Here is an 18834-nt window from a genome sequence, read left to right as displayed (position 1 = left end):
GCTCAAGTTCAATCTTTAATTATATGCTTTTTGATTATGTATTCAAATTGCCCCTTAACCCACTTCTTATTGTCGGAGTTGAGGATTTCTGGACAGAATCAGGAAACTTTATTGGAGCGACCGCTTACTCTAGAAGACTTTGCTGAGCACAATTAACTTTGCGTGGCTGCTCCCTGAAGCTCAGCACTCCCATCTGGCTTCACCCTGTGCAAATGTATAAAAGAAAAGCTTTCAAGCGGGAGGAACACAATGTGAAGGATGTCTTATTTTCGTCTACAGTCTCAAACAAAGCTTGGTGACACATTTGCTTAAAAACACAGTTTATCTGGGTGTATGTGTGTACACATGTGTGTTTAGGATTAAATAAAGGCTCAGAAGAATAACATACAATGTCTTCTAAAAATTGAAAGGACTGGTGTCTTTTTAAAGCATACATAGAGCTTGGCTAGCAAATGACAATAAATCCACCTTTCCCCATGCTATAGATGTAAATAATTAACAGGGAGGTAATTTCAAAATCTCTAGGATATCCAAATATTTCATTAAAAAGGAATATCTCATGCACGGTCAGGTGGGCAGGTTGACTTAACAGCCCCAAATAACCAGTCAGACTTTTATCTCTGAATTAACTGGATTCTTAGCTGAATTGATCCACTGTCCACTGTCTCGTACTTACAGGAAGACAGTCAAAGTCAGCTTTGCGATTATGATCGCCTCATATACGGCATCCTTTTGCATCCTGTATAAGAACTGCAGAACACTCCCAGAACAAATCAATATCAATAGCTAACATACATTTCCAAATGTTTTCCTTTCTAATTTATTTTATGCAATTCTTCCTTTTTCTTTTCCCAAAAATACCCTCTTCTCTTTTTCCATTTCTATTTTGAAAAGGTAAAAATATCTTTCAGAAACCTAGAAACTCCTTAAGCTTCAATGCATAGTTAGAACTGTCACATTAAAGATAAAAGATGACAGGAACAAAATCAATGAGTTTTAGAAAGTCAGTTGAGAAGATATCATCAATTTCAAGTACTAAGAGAAAATAAATTCTTCTTGAAAAGAAGCTACATCCAGATCTAGGAGGAAGGAAGAAGCTCTTGAGGGTGACAACTTTAGACGTTGGGAACGAGGGTTCCCGTTAGTCAGACATAACATAGGGCAGCCATCTGCAGCAGTGGTTCTCAAACCGCAATGTGGCAGAGAATCACCCGGAGGAGGAAGGGCATACTAACACAGAGTCCTGGGCCACCTCCTCAGAGATTCCGACCTTGTCGGTCTGCGAAGTCCAAGATTCTGCATTTCTAAGCCTGCAGATAATGTTGGTGTCACTAGTCTGAGGATAGAGATCTGTTCAACTACAGGACCAGCTCCAGGACCAACAAGAAGCCTGGGATGAAGCAATACAGACTCCTCTGCCCCAAGAGCCTGCCTGGTAGGCACCTCCCCACATAAGTGGTGTCAGTAGGAAGCAACTTGATCTCCTTCCCCCTGACTTCCTGGCGACCCCCTAAGGACTAACTCAGGGTTCGCTCCAGCTGCAATCTTACCGTAGGCCTGGTGTCATTTTTCACCAAATGTCTTCCTCCAGGAGTACCTTTCCAACTGGTTTCTGAGAAGTATTGTGATCTAAGGGGAAGAGCAAATGATTTCTACAAAGTTGACCTGCTCTTGAACCCTTGCACCGTCTGTATTAGTTTTATGAGCTCAAGCAAGTCAGGTAATCTCTCCAAAGCTCCATTTCCTTAGGTATGAAAATGGTGGTGTTAATAAAAAATAACATATACCTAGACAAGGTCCTTGTGAAGATCAATGAGGTAAAGTGAAAGTCCCTTTGAGGCTGTAAAGCACTCCAAAAACTTCAGGGACTGTTATTACAGATTCCTGAAAACGTTTTAATAAGGGGAACAAGGTTTTTTGGGAACCACGAAGAGACTTAAAATGCATAGTTACGTGGAAGGCAAGTGAAAGAAAATGAAAGTTAAATAATTCTGTAAATAGACAAGTGTCATATCTGGTTATCTGAATGTTTCCTGTTTGGATGGTAAAGAGAGGTGAAAGTCTGAAAAGGCAAGAAGAGAAAGAGTAAATAAAAAGGGGGAAGAGGACTCTCTGATGACAAATCTTGCCGACCTCACAGCTATGCCTAAAGTCAGCTTCGTTAACCTTCAGTGGGACAGAGAACAAAGAGTAGCAGTGTGTGGTGGCACCGGCGGGCAGCTTCACGCTCACCATGTGCTGATGAATGCCGGAGATTTCTGTGCCTTCTCTGAGCACTTCACACGCGGAAGTCTGGTTCTAGAGAGTTCTTTTTTTGTTTGTTTGTTTGTTTTGAGATGGAGTTTCACTCTTGTGGCCCAGGCAGGAGTGCAATGGCAAGATCTTGGCTCACTGCAACCTCTGCCTCCTGGGTTCAAGCCATTCTCCTACCTCAGCCTCCCGAGTAGCTGAGACTATGGCATGGGCCACCACGCCCAGCTAATTTTTGTATTTTTAGTAGAGACGGAGTTTCACCATGTAGGCCAGGATGGTCTCAATCTCTTGACCTTGTGATCCACCCACCTTGGCCTTCCAAAGTGTTAGGATTACAGGCGTGAGCCACCACGCCCAGCCTAGAGAGTTCATTTTTGAAGGCTTTTGAAATTATGTAAATGTTCTTCTTTTAAAACCATATACTCATTTTAATAGGGTGCATGCCTCCAGGAGACAAATATTGTGTTTTTAAAAAATTTAATGATAATATTCTACTGCTAAACACAGCCTTGTAGACTAGAAATTACAAGAAACCGTTTCTGTTTCTGTCTCTATCTCTTCTCATTCTATGAATTTATTTATTTATAATCTGTTTATTATAATGTTTATCTCAGAGAGAGATTAGGAACTTTAGCCAATGTTTTTTGAACATGCAGAAAGTCCCTGTTGTAAGATTTAGAAGGAATGAAAATGACATTAATATATTACAAATAATCAAAACGTAGAAGCAAAAGAGATGACTGAGTTCCAGATGTTTCCATTACTCTTTAATTTTTTTTTAATAAACTTCTAGACATTTTCTTTCTTGAGATAGAATCTTTCCATTAGGATGGTAATTTGCAAAGCAGAATCTTTGGGTTTCCTCAGGTTAGCTTGTTTTTCTTCTTTTTAAATAGAAAAAAGTCCTGTGAACAGGTTATTTAAGGGGCCGTTTATCATTTGCAGAACATGCAGTCGACACAGGAAGGGGATCGTGCCCATCACATGTGTTTGGTCTTGCCAACAGAAAAGACCCCCTAAGACTTCTATCACAAGTCTGGGTCTGAGATCAGTTTCACAACTTGCTTTGAATTCATATGAGTCCTGACTGCTAAATTTGCAAATGCTTCCACATAAAGGTTATGCACCCACTGTACACGCAGCAGCTATTCAAAAAGATAGCCATATTGGTTGCTAGGAGATAGAGGGATCCTCTCAGAGAAAAATCAGTCCTGACAAAAAAAAAATTTTTTTTACATAAAGACCTTTTAAATATAAATACCTTTGACAGCAGCTATTATTATTCACTGAGTTCCTTCACATCTGAATAAATGGCAGAAAAATGATGATATTATTCATATGCCATTATACACTAAAGTGTTAAAATAGAAGAGTCTTATTTCCTTCTCTCACTCTTGCTCTCTCTCCTTCCTTTGTTATTGCTAAAGAGAAAGGAGAAAGCTGGTTTTTTGTTTCTTTCAATTGAATTTCTCTGCTTTCCTTTTTAGATTCCTAGTATAACAGACACCTCTCAAAACCCGAGGCCAAAGATTTGGATTATTGCATTTTTCCTTCCAGATCCAAATGCCTTTTTTAAAAGCATGGTCGAAATGGAGAAGAGAGAAGCACCAGCAAAACTGATAAGAGTGCAACCAACTGCTCCCCACGGTTAGTTCAGGAAAGCAGGTGGGAGGCTGTGCTCCTTGAAAGCAACCATCCATCCAATTTTATTTCAATAATGTTTGCAATTTTCTTCCTACTGGGTTGACTGGAGGCACAGCTGCCCTATATGTGGGTGCATGTGCTCAGCTTTTGCTAGAAATGACCTAACAAATAAAACATGAAACAAGTAATATACTTGCTGTTTATAAATTGTGTTGTGGATAAATGAAGCAGCAATGGGTCCTAATTCAGTGTGCCCTGCCTGCCCATTGAGGACTTGAGAAGCTCACAGCTGAGGCTCACAAAGGCACGCTGTGGCCACAATGTGGGGGCGGTGTCCATCCGTGCCTCCCTAGAGCCTGGAGACATGCAGCTCCAAGGCTCACAATAGGAGATCACTGTTGAAACACATTCATTACCATGAGAATGGCCACCCCAGACTCCAAGTGTATTATTTTTGTTGATATTGTGAATACAGTACAAAGTTTCTCAAGATTTTTTTTTTTTGTAGCGTGCCTTAAAAATCAGACTGAGACATGTTTCCTTATCCAAATATTGACAGGCATCTCTCGGTTTATTTAGCATTTTCCTGTGAAAGGCTCAGTATGGTAATGTCCCTTCATTCCCTTTCACACATTTGTCCTGACTCTTGGCACCAGGAAGTTCTTATTGTTCTGCTTAATGCTTACTGGCCCAGTGACATTTTTTTTCCCTGGTTAGTGACAGACATGGTATGTTTCCTTCCTCAAAGTTCCCATGAGAGTTTCTCGTACTATGTTCTACATACACCAAAAAAGGCAACATATCTGTAAGTTCTCCTGTTTCTGGTGATTTCCTACTTGCCTTTTTTGTCTGAAACACCCCAGCCAAAGCCATGGCTAATTGTATAAATGTCAAATGAAAAAGCCCCTCAAAATTCCACACACTCCCTATAAACTCATGGCATGTGAATCTACTACCGACTTGTGGCAGCATCCCTTCGAGAATAAGGAGGTTACATTCTGCCTCCTGATAATTATCAAAGCTCCAGGGGCTTACTTGAATAGACAGCTTTTTAGGTGTTCCTGATAACTCTAATTTTTAAATGCAATTCCTCAATTGTATGATTTACTAGTCACATAGCATTCTCTCTGATTGTGATGACTAATTATTTCAGATCACAGGCACTTTTTGCTAGAGCGGAACTCATTCATTCATTTCTACATTGAAATAAGAAATAAACACCAATGGCACTAACAGTAAACTTCCAGAACTCAAAGCCCCACCCACAGTGAACATGGACACCACCTGTCCAAGCCCAGAGTAGGAGAGTCAGGGCACCATCTCTGTTTTGCTTCTTCTATCAGTTCTCCTACTTTCCCTAGTGGACCCAGCTGTTCCTAAACCTGTCAGGTGGAGGAAACTGTGGCAGGGCATCCTGCTTTACGTTCTGAGTGGGAGGGAGTTGTTGGGGAGACTGACTTACCCATCCCAGAAGACACATAGGTGGATCCTTCACTTCATGGCTTCTTTTTAGTTTCTTTTTTTTTTTTTTCTCAAAAATATCAGCTCTGTTTTTGGTAGCAGGGTTTTTTTTCTTTTCTGTTCTTTTTTTATTTTTTTGAGACAGGGTCTTGCTCTGTCACCCAGGCTGGGATGCAGTGTTGTGATCATCGCTCACTGCAGCCTCGACCTCCCCAGCTCAAGCCATCCTCCCACCTCAGCCTCCTGAGTAGCTAGGACTATAGGCACACACCACCACACTCAGCTAATTTTTGTATTCTTAGTAGAGATGGGGTTTTGCCATTTTTCCCAGGCCTTGAACTCCTAGGCTGAAGCTATTTGCCTGCCTTGGCCTCCCAAAGTTCTGGGATTACAGGCATGAGCCACTGCACCCAGCCCTGGAAGCATTTTGATGAGAGAAAATTCCTGGGGGTGCAGGCTTGGACCACTAAGGATTCTGAGCATGATGATAGAACCAGAGGTATGGTTCAGAGACTTGCCAGGTCCAAAGGGCCATGAGCAATTCAACCTAGGTTCAAGACCACACTGGTTCACATGGACTTCGGAGGCAACCCCCAAGAAGCAGTGGTGCCTGGGCTCAGCACCCAGCAAGGCTCCAGGCCTAGGGAAATGTGGCTGGGGGCTGCACGGACAGGCTACACTGAGGATATAGGCGTATCATAAAAGCATAAGGGAATGACTTGTAGTGTTGTCCAACATCAGCGGCAACCCTCAACCTGCCTTCACTGCCTCCCACCTCCTCCCATCCAGATCCAAGCCATCGAGAGCCTGTCTTCTCTAAATGGTAAACCAGCTGCATTGTACTCCAGGGTGCAAGTGTCCAAGGCACGATGCAGTCATCCTACTTTTTTCCTACGTTCTTTTGCAAATTACACTCCAGGTATGATTTATTTCTGGTTCATTTCCTGTGACTCAGTTACACAGGATGCAAAATTATGATAATAATAATGCTTGTCTCCAGATAATGAATAAGGGGTTCACATTTCTCATCGCAGGGATGTTATACAAATGTGCAGTATCATTACAGCTAAAATCCATGACTAAAGAAATTAAATTTCCTGGAATGTTTTATATCTAACAAGAATGTTTGTAATCCTCCATATTCACTGCTAAATGAGGTAGACTAGAAAAAAAGAATATATTTTAAAAGGAAGGAATGGGCTCAATGGGAAAAATTAACAAATGGGAAAATTGCAGCCCTGCGTTTTATACTTTATGGACAAAAGGGGGCTTGGTAAACATGCAACAGGAAACCCTGTTTGATTTCTGCAAGGAAAATTTAACTAGCAACAGACTCATGCAGAATCTTCAAAGGAGCAGTTTCTCTACTTGTTTACTTTTTGATATGCAGCTTAAAAAGAATGCTATGCTTCACTTTAGAAAGAAATGATATCATGAATACTTTACTCAGCTCTGCAAACAACTAAATACATAGCTAGATATATAGCAAATGAAAGGTTTTGCCATTAAAAAAAAAAGCTGGAAAGAAAAGATATACAAAATGTTGGGGTTGGGGGTGAGAGGGTGACATTTTCCAAATTTAGTTCCCTTCATTGTTTCATAAACACATGAGACTAAAATTCAGGCAATTTTTTGTATGTCAATCAAATGTCATTTGTCAACAGAACCTATTGGCTTCCATCTCCCTTTTTGTTATGAGGTACCAGCTTCTGACTTTGTGAAATCAGAACAAACAGAAAATCAGTGTCTAAAAATCCCATACACTTATGGAATCGGGCACATCAATTTAGAGGTATTTCCTCCACACAGCTAGTCAGTGGGGTTGCTCAGGCTATCAGCCCAACCATCCTGCCTCATCTTCATCAGAGCCCAGAGCCGAATACAAATTCCCCGTTGAGCCTTTACTTGTAGAACTGCTAGAACCACAACATCCCAGCCCACTGCTGTACTTGCTGACAGATGAAGAGGTGATGGTGAGGTAGAGTGCAGCGGACAGAGTTTGCTCAAAACTACACCTCACACCATCAGCTCTCTTACTTGTCACAATCACCTCTCACCTTTCTAGCTGGGAAATGGCTTCCCCAGAGCAGTTCCTGGTCATGAAGCCACGCTCCCAGTCCATCTGCCTTTATCTTCGCTGGACCTCATGCAGGTGAAGTGCTGTTTGCTGTTTGTTTGTACCAGACCCTACACATGAAGAGGCTCATTGCCTGACCAGCCAGTGCTGAAGGGGGCTGTGCATACCTCAACTTCCCTGGCCACATAAATCATGCAGGATCATGAGGTTAAGCACCTCCACCTCCCATGACCTCACACTCTTCCCTCTCTGTTACCTCCAAAAGTAGTTCCTGGGTCCTCGGACAGATGTCTCCTTCCTAAGATCTGCCAACATGGATAGCACCTAGCTTATTCTTTACAACTCCCATTGCATTGACCTTTACAGACAGATCAGGAGCTTCCTAAGTGAGTCTCAATGTCTGGAACACTCTGTGATGCACTTACTTAATTGCAATAAAGCTTTCACCTCTATAATCAAATCAAAACAAGGTTTGCTCAGGACTTACCTTGGAAGGATAGGCTGGGGAAGCTAAAGAAAAGAGGTGAAACAATATATTTTAACACATTCAACTTGAAGTAATATCCAGTTCATTACATTTTGTTTGTTTGTTTTTGTTTTTGTTTTTTTTGGGACAGAGTCTCCCTCTGTCACCCAGGCTGGAGTGCAGTGGTGTGATCTCGGCTCACTGCAAGCTCCACCTCCTGGGTTCAAGCAATTCTCCTGCGTCAGCTTCCCAAGTAGCTGGGATTACAGGTGTGCACCACCATGCCCAGCTAATTTTTGTGTTTTTAGTAGAGACGGGGTTTCACCATGTTGGCCAGGCTGGTCTTGAACTCCTGACCTCAGGTGATCCGCCTGCCTCAGCCTCCCAAAGTGCTGGGATTACAGGCGTGAGCCACTGTGCCCAGCCCCAGTTCATTACATTTTGTATTGTATTATTATAATATATTTCAAACCTATAGAAAAGGCAATGTAACACCAAAATGTAACACCCAACTGTAGAGGTTAAACAAATATTATCATTTTGCAGTATTTGCTTCAGATCTTTTATTTTTAAGAGATTAAACTAAACATTATAAACTAAAGCAATGACCTTCCTTTCTGTTATTTATTTCTCTCTCCCCAGAGGCATCTTATAATCTGAAAGTGGTGTGTAACATTCTCAGACTTGTTTTGGTACTTCACTTGCATAAGAAACTCTTTTTATGGAATGAGTGCAGTATACACATCATGGAAAAGTAATTTAGTTCTGTCTTAATTCTTCACTAATTTCCACTAAAAGAAATATAGAACAGATTCAGAAAACTGATGTGTATGAAGTCTATACGCTATTGCTTCTGTGTTACAAATTTACACTACTGTTTTATGCTGTTTAGTTGCTTTGTAGCTTGCCTTTTACACTTAATTACATTTTTTAGTTTGATCCATGCTGATCTAGTTCTACATATGCTACATACTATTTATTGTATTATGGGATTAAATCGGGGTTTTTTTGGCCATTACACTAAAAAGTTATGTTTAAGTTGCTTCTACTTTTTACTACTATATACGATGCTGCAATGATCATCATTTTGCATAATCTTCTTGTGCATTTGTGTAAAAGTTTCTCTAGAACAGACACCGATATGGTTTGGCTCTGTGTCCCCACCCAAATCTCATCTTGTAGCTCCCATAATTCCCACGTGTGGTGGGAGGGACCCAGTGGGAGGTGATTGGATTATGGGGGTGGGTCTTTCCTGTGCTGTTCTTGTGATAGTGAATAAGCCTCATGAGATCTGACAGTATTATAAGGGGGAGTTTCCCTGCACAAGTTCTCTTTGCCTGCTGCCATCCACCTAAGATGTGACTTGCTCCTTCTTGCCTTCTGCCATGATTGTGAGGCCTCCCCAGCCACGTGGAACTGTGAGTCCAATTAAACCTCTTTATTTTGGAAATCGCCCAGTCCTGGGTATGTCTTTATCAGCAGTGTAAAAATGGATTAATACAGACACCTAGAAGTGAAGTTACTGAATCAAAGGTATAGGTAACTTCAACTTTATTCAATATTATTTAGTTTCTCTTTAAAGAGGTGGTACTACTTTGCAATTTTACCAGGGATGTATATATATTCCTGTTTGCCTACCTCCTCATCTGCCAACAGAATAAATGTGAAGCTATTATGTTATTTTGCATCTCTCTAAAGACTAGTATGGTTGAACAGTTCTTGGCTTTTGGTTCCTTCTTTTATACTATTTGCCATTTTCTCCCGTTGGGTATTTAAATTTTTCTTATTCATTTTTAAGAGTTCTTTATTTATTCTAAATACAAATCTTTGCTCTATAAATTGCAAATCTATTTTACCACTCTGATTATCTAATTAATATTAAGAAAAACCAGTGCTTAGTATAGAGTTGCAATATGAATAACAGATAACTTATAAAAATGTAAAAATATTTCTTCTTTGGGTAAAGAATTTTTTTCTTTTCAAAGCTGAGCATAAGGCTACTAATGTTTATCTGAAACATTATATTGTATATACTTCTGAATATTTTCAAAAGTCTTTAATGTTCACATCTTGGCATCTTACTACTATTTACAAATACTGCTAAAATTGATTTATACAATAAAAAGCAGATTCCAAGTCTGTTAAGTCTGAGTTTGAAATATCATAGAATGTCAGTGGGATATTCTTCAGCAACTACTTATCTCAGAAATCATTTTATAAAATAAATTCTGTCCTTGGTGACATAATTTTTTCTATGCCTATAGTACCATGGAGAGCTTCATGAGAGATAAATGTATATCTGTGTACATATGTGTATATTTGTATATGTCCAGAGAGTATCTTTATTTTAATCTTACACTCCAATTGATAAATTAAACTTTGAGGAAACTCTTTTTATGGAATGAGTGCAGTATACACATCATGGAAAAGTAATTTAGTTCTGTCTTAATTCTCCACTAATTTCCACTAAAATAAATATAGAACAGATTCAGAAAACTGATGCTGAGGACAGACTTAGTGAATCTGTTGAGCCTGTGGCTGGAAGTCTAAAATATTATTTTGAATTAACCCATTAACTCATTAGAGATAATTCTATCCAGATTTTAGTCTGTATTTATTCAACAGATTTATTGTCTGTTTTTCTTTCTCCGAAATGGGACCCATTACGTCTCTTTAAACAGTGTCTTCCATATATTTTACCATTTTTATTTTTCAGAGTACCTCATATACTAATTATTGAGTTGTGTATCGTGTAGTCCTAGTTACAAAGCCCAGGTTTACTGTATGTCCATTTTAGTGAGCAAGTTTGTACATATGCACACATATACATTGTGTCAAAATGGCCTTTTAAAAAGATGGCGATTATACTTTCAGAAGTACCATACTCCTTTACACACTACTATAGATTTATAAGGATTTCCAACCTGAAATTGAATTTCCCCTTATGACTGGATGTACTACAACCAGTCACAGGCCACAAAGCACCCTACCTCATCTCTTAGTTCATTTGCAGCAGCAGAAGGGCTAGATGGTCTTTACTTTTCAAAGCAACAGTAACAAAATGAGGAACTGAGCCTCCGTTTTATACTTGGACAATCTCGGGTTGGGATCTTGCCTGTGTAACTCAGTTGGGATTTTCATAGAACCACTTAGTAATTGTTAATCCATGTGATAAACTTAGAGTACCGATTTTAGAAGATTGTTTTGGGATGAACTGTACTGGCTAAAAGCAACATAGACTAAGTACTGATAGGGCTGTCAATCACATCTCCCCCAAACCTCCATCAATGTGATGGCCAGGAACTTGTGTGGGCCACAGACTCAAACCTGAACTTCTGCCGAAAATATCAAGAAGGAGAAGCCCTCTATTTACTGAAGTCTCTGACTGTAATAACTGAGTGAATTGATATCTTCCACAGCCACTGTAGCACCACAAAAGGAAGGCTTGTCCAGGAATTAAACCAACACAAGGAAAGCCCAGACAGAGAGGGAAGGATGGGCTCATGATGTTTGAACCTCTGATCTGTCTATGCCTTGAGCCAGCCACACTGCAGGATGCTGTTGCTCCAGCAATTAAATGTCCTATTTTTGTTTAGGCTTGGGTTTCTGTCCTCTTTTGGGTTTCTGACGTCCACAATGCCATCCTAACGTAACTTACATTGACCAGTTCTCATCATCTCCACTAGAAGCCAGGCATTAATCAGCTCCTACCAACTCCACCGGATGCCAGATGAGTCCTGTGAATTCTAAATGGGGAGATGATTATCTGCCAAAACACAGGACTTTATAACATCTGCAGTCAAATTTTGACGTCCTCACAGCCTCACATGTGCACCAATTCCAAAATTTTTCCTAAGCATGACCAGTTAGCTCACTCTATACACTGTAATATATCTCAAGGAATCAGATCTTCCAATGTGTAACAATAGGTAACATTTTATTGAGCCAGATAGTCTACAAAGGTTTTTCTATGCTTTACCTGATCCTGCATTTCCCGTTTCTGTGTGTGAACCGATGCGTGGGTAGACAGTTATCTCTCTCCTTTCAATATGAGGAAACTGAAGCTCAAAGAGGCCAAGAACACAAAGCAATGGTTCTTGAGTCATCTGACCACCTGCATTTTTTATTATATTGGTTTGAATCCTAAGAAATTGCCATTTTTTAGGTCAAATCATTAAGTTCATATGATTTTCCCTCCACAGTGTTGTCTAACTCAGGAACATTTTAGTAATAAGTGACACACACTGACACAAACTAGCCTAAACAAAAATAAGACATTTAATTGCTGGAGCAACAGCATCCTGCAGTGTGGCTGGCTCAAGGCATAGACAGATCAGAGGTTCAAACATCATGAGCCCATCCTTCCCTCTTTGTCTGGGCTTTCCTTGTGTTGGTTTAATTCCTGGACAAGCCTTCCTTTTGTGGTGCTACAGTGGCTGCTGGAAGATATCAATTCACTCAGTTATTACAGTCAGAGACTTCAGTAAATAGAGGGCTTCTCCTTCTTGATATCTTCGGCAGAAGTTCAGGTTTGAGTCTGTGGCCCACACAAGTCCCTGGCCATCACATTGATGGAGGCTTGGGGGACATGCGATTGACAGCCCTATCAGTAATAGGAGGGGAAGTTTCCAAAATTAAAGGAGAGTTCTGTTTCCAGAACAAAGGTGAACAGGAGCTGCTCGGGCAAAAATAGCACGTGGTCTGCTGCACATGAAACACCCAAATCTATAGAAAATCTAATGCTCTCCCCAATGCTACAGTTACACTTGATTACAGAGAAAATAGACGCAGCATAATAAATAATAAGACAGAGGGAAGTTAATGAGGTAAAGACCAAGTTAATGATAAACCCAACAATGAACAATCTGGTTAACTACACATTAGAATTGATTTCCTTCTAAAGTTTAAGAAACTTGTTCCCTTAATATTGATGATATTTTGTCCACAAAGTTTTAAAAGTTCAAGTTCATCTCTCAATTTCTTACAATGACATTGGAAAATTAAATAATATTCATCCACTGAACCAAAGCCCATTGTGTAACTCAGGTTTATATTTGCATATTTCTGCTGCCTCCATTGCCCCAAATTTCAGTCAAGCAGGAAACAGAACAGATTTCCGGTCAGAATCAAGCAAACTACATACATCTACCCTACAAATTATATTGGCAAAAATAAATAAGAAGGGACTTATTGTGGCCATCTGTAAGATGACTTCAATAACTAGTAAGGCAGAGAGTTGAATTTTTACAATGTGCTGTTGGGAACCATATGAAATCCTTTATAAACCAAAATTTATATTTAGACTTGGAAGAGCAAAAATGAGTCCAGACTTCTTTGATAACCTCACTTGTCAATGAATAAAGGGTTGACCCTTTACCCCAACATATATATTATTTTTAAAAATAAGTCTTCTAAATATGCATACCATTTGCTAATATATCTTAAGGCACAATATACAGATAAGGAATCATTGCTAATAATAGTGAATGTCTTTTATTATGTATGCATTATATAATATTATATATGGGATGAGAAGTAAAGAAAAGGGATGGAGGAAAGGAGAGATTGGGAGAGATTTTTCCTTGTTTGAATTTTGGAGGATCAAACTCTTGGTCTTGAATAGGTGATCATTATTACTAGTATTGTTGTTTTTTCTTTAATAATATGACTGATGAAGAGCTCCGTAATAGAAAAATGGCTTACTTGGCAGCTTGCTTGTGTTTGCATTATTACTATTAGCTTCATTCATTGGTTTCTTTTCAGAAAACTTTAAATCCTTTTACGGAGCGTTAATTTAAAATAGATAATATCTGCAGAACCCAGCACACTCGAGCTGTAATGAACAGCAACCTTCTGGAAAGGAGCCAGGCTGCATGGGCCTCGCCTGCCCCACACCTCAGGCACTGCGCATGGAAACCATGCACCATCCGGTGCAAGCAAAGGGAGCGCACGGTGTCAACAGATATGCTTCACATTTCGTATGCTCGATTTCTCTCATTTTTCAGTGATCTCATGCTTTACCCCACACAACAATAAGCCCTCCGGAGCATCGCTTCAAGCAGACACAGTCCACTGCAGACCACTCGACATGAAGCACACAAGACTTCGGGACAGGGCTGGCCTGAAGCTTCGTGGTCCCTGTAGAAGAAAATTATGCTGTCACTGTGTAAAACAAAACAGTACGATGGTGACACAGTAGGAAAGCAAAAGAGAAAATTTCAGTACTAGAAAGCTTACTGATTTGTTTCAGATTGAATTATTAATACTCATATGATACACCTAGAAAAAATAGTATCCAAGAGTAATAGTCCTATGCCTTAACAACTATCTTTTAAAAATAATTTTAGAAGTATTTTTGCAGAATATTTTAACTGAATTTGCTATTTTCATTCCAAAATTTGTCGTTTCTTTGATCAATGACTAATTACGTAGAGCAAAGTTCTTCATTTAAATGCTATGATATCTGATCTTGCTAAAAATACACCAGAAAAAAAAAATGCTGGGCATCTTTCATTTTTTATTTTTCATAAACCTTTCAAAGTATTAATATAACTTCTGATGAGTATTCTTTCAGAAAGAAGGAATTATATAGTGCAGACCATATAATTACTAAGATGAAAGATGAAAATTACTAGTAATAGTAATGAAATAGTAAGCATTGTATTTGTGTGAAAATTAGTAATTTCATCTTACTAAGTAATTTCAACTGTATTATGATAAAGCTTTAACATCTCCATGTTTCATGGAGGACAAAATGAAGCAATTTCCATTAATGAATCAAGATACATTTCCCATTTTAAAACACAAATGGAGTAAACTGTTGGTAATTAGACTCAAAACTATTCAATCAATTCCTATTTTTGTTAAATAATAACACATTTAGGGAGAGTTAAGAATCTAACTGCTTCTATTCTTTTTACAATGGCTCCTGAAATCTCAAAAGCATTTCAAAACGTCTACTTTACCTCCCTAAAGATGGGTATAACTCACTGTCTTATGAAGAGAAGTATTTTTTTTTAATTTGTATCTAATGTCCTTGAGAAATAGAATAGCCGCAAATTATTACAGCTTCTAGCATTTCAAGACACTCTGCAGAATAACTGCAAAAAATATCAAGATTCAGAAAAAATTATGAATGACTCAGTTTGATTTTCAGCTGATTCAAAATCTTGATAGTATTTAAGTTTACAGATTATTTAATTAGCATTAGGCAAAAAAAAAGAGACATTACCTCGCCATGTTTCTGTTTTTCCTACTAAAAGATACTATGTAAAAACAGCATAGTAAGCACTGAAGAGTTTTAAATACATTTGCAAAACCTTTTTATTTCAACTATGTTGAATTTTAAGAAAAATGTATAGTTTGTATAGTTTGAATATCTGCAATAATAGTGTTTTCTGTGCAAAAAGAACAAATGTAGAGTGCAGCTGACAGATTAAGTTCTATTTCAGGGTTCAGTTACAAGTAAAGAAACAGAGGAAAAGGAAAGAAAGGTAAAATTACAGAATGATCGTGTGTTCCAAAGAAATCCATCATCCAGCGTTTTCTGCAGGATATCAGTTGATAGGATCAAAAGATAAAAGCCTCATTTGACAATTAAATCTCCGAAATAGGAAAACATTTTAAGTGCCAGGCAGAATCCAGTTTATAAATGCTCAGATGTGCTCCAGATTCTGTCCTCAGGACATCTAAGTTATGTGTTCTTCTAAGGGGAATCTTAAAAGGAATAGTTATTGAAATGATATTATACTGAATTTTTCCAGACTTTCATTATACACACTAGATTCTCCTGTGGATTATGTTCCCACACTCAACTGACTGCTTAACGCTGGTCCTACAGTTTTCTTGTCCTGACATCTAAGTTGCCTTAATTGTAAAATGGCTTTCATTTGTTTTTTTATGTCAAATTCAAATGTGAATAGTCTTCCAGTATTTGCCTGCCTTTTACTAAATAATAGAGACCCTGCTTGGCAAAAGGACTGTTAATTATATTGTAAGAAAAATAGCTGAAGAACTTGCAAATAGAAATGAAAAGACTTAAGGAGAACGTTATGGTTATGTTGAAATACTTGAAGGATTGTCAAATGAAAGAGACACTTATATTTATCTTGTTAACTCCAGAGAGGTTGACTGTGACTAATGGATGACAATTTTTAAAAGTAGTTTTTAGTCCAAAAGAAGGGAAAAGACTTGCATGGTAATGGTAGCCCAGGAGTAGATGGGGTGGTCCGGTAAAAAATTAAGCAGAGATTGGTTATTTATGGAAGAAAAATAATGCAGAAATCTCTCAACTGTGAAGAAGTTAATGAATCTAGATAGTTGCTAAGGAAACTTTCAACTCCAAGAGTCTTTGATTCAGTGGTTTTCTTCCAGTCCCTCGTCCCATTTACCTCCGCCTGATGCCATCTTCCATCATACCCTTATCAGATAAACTGTCTTGTAGAGTACTTTTTCTTCCTGTTTATTAACCCTCAAGTTGTCTTTATTTCAGACTCTAATACTCTCCAAACTACATGATCACAAGCAAATTTCTTAACTGTTGAGCTCTGCAATATCCTGTCTACTCATGTAAAGCATTTAGCACAACTCCTGGCACCTGGCAATTACTAATTGTTTGCCATTATTAGCCATTATTATTTGTACCCCGACTCTCAAATCAGCCTCTCCAATGAGGCATCCACCCACTAATCAGACCCAGATTTGGTCGATCACTTAAGAAATTTCTCTCACTCTCAGGCATGCAGTTATTTTCAGCTGCTTTGAATTTGCTTGGAGACATTTGGAGAGAGTAGTGAAATTGCACTACAGTAGAAGAATCAGGATCCTCGGACGAGAATTGCTCCCTTTAAATGCAGAGGTCTACTGATGTAGCTCAGTCTAGAACTCTTCAGAGATACAAAATGCCCACTTGGAAAAAGAGAACATTGGGTCTTCTGTGGATGGCCCAGGCTTCGGCTATGTTTATGGCTTTCAGTCAGATCAAAACATGGCACAAACACTGGGAGATTCCTCCCTGGAAAATAAAAGGAACATTAAACCCAGGTCGAAGACATTCAACGAAATAACCAACTCGTACTCCTCAAAATTGTCAGGGACATGAAGGGCAAGAAAAGTGAGGAATGGCTACAGTTTGGAGGAAATTAATGAGACAAGACAATTAAACTTGATATGGGATCCTGAAATGGATCCTGGAACGGAAAACAGACAGTTTGAATACTTGGCAAAATTCTAATGTGGCCTGTAATTTAGCCAATAGCCTCATATCCTCATTCACTTCCTCAGTTTGCTACTTGTACTATGGTTATATAAGGTGTGAACATAGAGGAAGCTGGGTGAGGAGCACAGAAAACTCTCTGCACAATGTTTATAAATTTTTGTAAATAAAATTATTTTTCTATAAAAGTTTAAAATGCAAAATATAATTTTTTTGAATCTGTTTATTAATTTTTACAAGACTGACAGATACAATTTTATGTACTTATCATGTGCAACATGATATTTTGAAGTATATATACATTGTGGAATAGTTAAATCTAGTTAATTAACATATACATTATGTCACACAGCTATTTTTTGGTGAGAGTATTTAACATCCACTCATTGCATTTTTAAAGAATACAATATACAAGGTGGCTGTAGCTAAATTATAATATTTTTACATTTTAAATAATATGTTAAAATATTTAAAAATATTTTAAAGAGCAATATCATCACAAGTACTAATTATTCCTGTGCACGTCTCCCACCCCGTGAAACACAGATACATACGTACACACAGCACTGAAAGGAAGAAAAAGCAAATTTTTAAACATTTTACATCAATTGCTATGGACTGAACTGTGCTTCTTCCTCAAAATTCATATGTTGAAGCCCTACCTCCTGTTGGGACTGTATTTGGAGATAGGACCTTTAAGAGGTCATGTGGCCTCGCCCTTATGACTTCATTTGACCGTAATTACCTCCTAAGAGAGGCAGCACGTCTCTTCTACCCGCTTCTCACACGGGGACACAGTGAGAAGGCAGCCATCTGCCCACCGTGAAGAGCGCCCTCACCGGATCCAGACCATGCTGGCACCTAGATCTTGGACTTCCAGCCTCCAGAACTGTGAGAAAATAAATTTTTGTTGTTTAAGCCACCCAGTCTGTGGTCTTCTGTGATGGCAGCTTAAGCAGACCAATACCTCAATGTATCAGTTTTCTACTGCTGCCATCACAAATTACTACAAATTCAGGGACTTCAAACAACACACATTTATTATATGACACTCCTGGAGGTCAGAAGTTTGACACAGGCCTCCCTGAGTTAACATCCAGTGTCAGCAGGACCATGTTTCTTTCTAGAGGCTCAGGCAAACAAGCCATTTCCCCACCTTTTCCACCTTCTAGAAACACTCTGCATTCCTTGGTTCATGATCCCCTTCCTCCACCTTCAAAGCCAGCAACAACAAATCTCTCCCCGGCCCTGCTCCCATTGTCATGTCTCTCTGTGACCACAGAGGGAAAGGTCATGCCCTTGGACACACTCATGTATCTAGATGGGCTCACCCTGATAATCTAGAATGGTTTTCCAATTTCAAGGATCATACCTGTAATGGTTAATATCCAGTATCAACTTGATTGGATTGAAGGATACAAAGTATTGTTCCTGGGTGTGTCTGTGAGGGTGTCGCCAAAGGAGATTAACATTTGATCAGTGGACTGGGAGAGGCAGATCCACTCTCAGTCTGGGTGGGCACCATCTAATCAGCTGTCAGTGCGGGTAGAATAAAGCAGGTAGAAGAATGTGGAAGGACTAGACTGGCTAGGCCTTCTGGCCTCCATCTTTCTCCTGTGCTGGATGCTTCCTGCCCTTGAGCATCAGACTCCAAGTTCTTCATCTTTTGGACACTTGGACTTACACCAGTGGTTTGCCAGGGGCTCTCAGGCCTTCAGC

General features: G+C 39.0%; 1 long non-coding RNA gene across 1 annotated transcript; it reads right to left on the bottom strand.

The window, feature by feature from the left end:
- Nucleotides 1-13375: 13375 nt before the first annotated feature.
- Nucleotides 13376-18004, bottom strand: LOC104001913 (uncharacterized). Its single transcript, XR_008538893.2, has 3 exons — nt 17861-18004; nt 16632-16914; nt 13376-14039 (listed from the first exon to the last, which is right to left on the bottom strand). It is a non-coding gene; the product is annotated as an uncharacterized LOC104001913 (long non-coding RNA).
- Between the last annotated feature and the right edge of the window lie 830 nt (nt 18005-18834).

This window comes from Pan troglodytes, chromosome 14 (genome assembly GCF_028858775.2).
Source record: "Pan troglodytes isolate AG18354 chromosome 14, NHGRI_mPanTro3-v2.0_pri, whole genome shotgun sequence".
In the NCBI taxonomy this organism is placed as follows: Eukaryota; Metazoa; Chordata; class Mammalia; order Primates; family Hominidae; genus Pan; species Pan troglodytes.
This window is presented reverse-complemented; position numbering and strand designations above follow the sequence as displayed.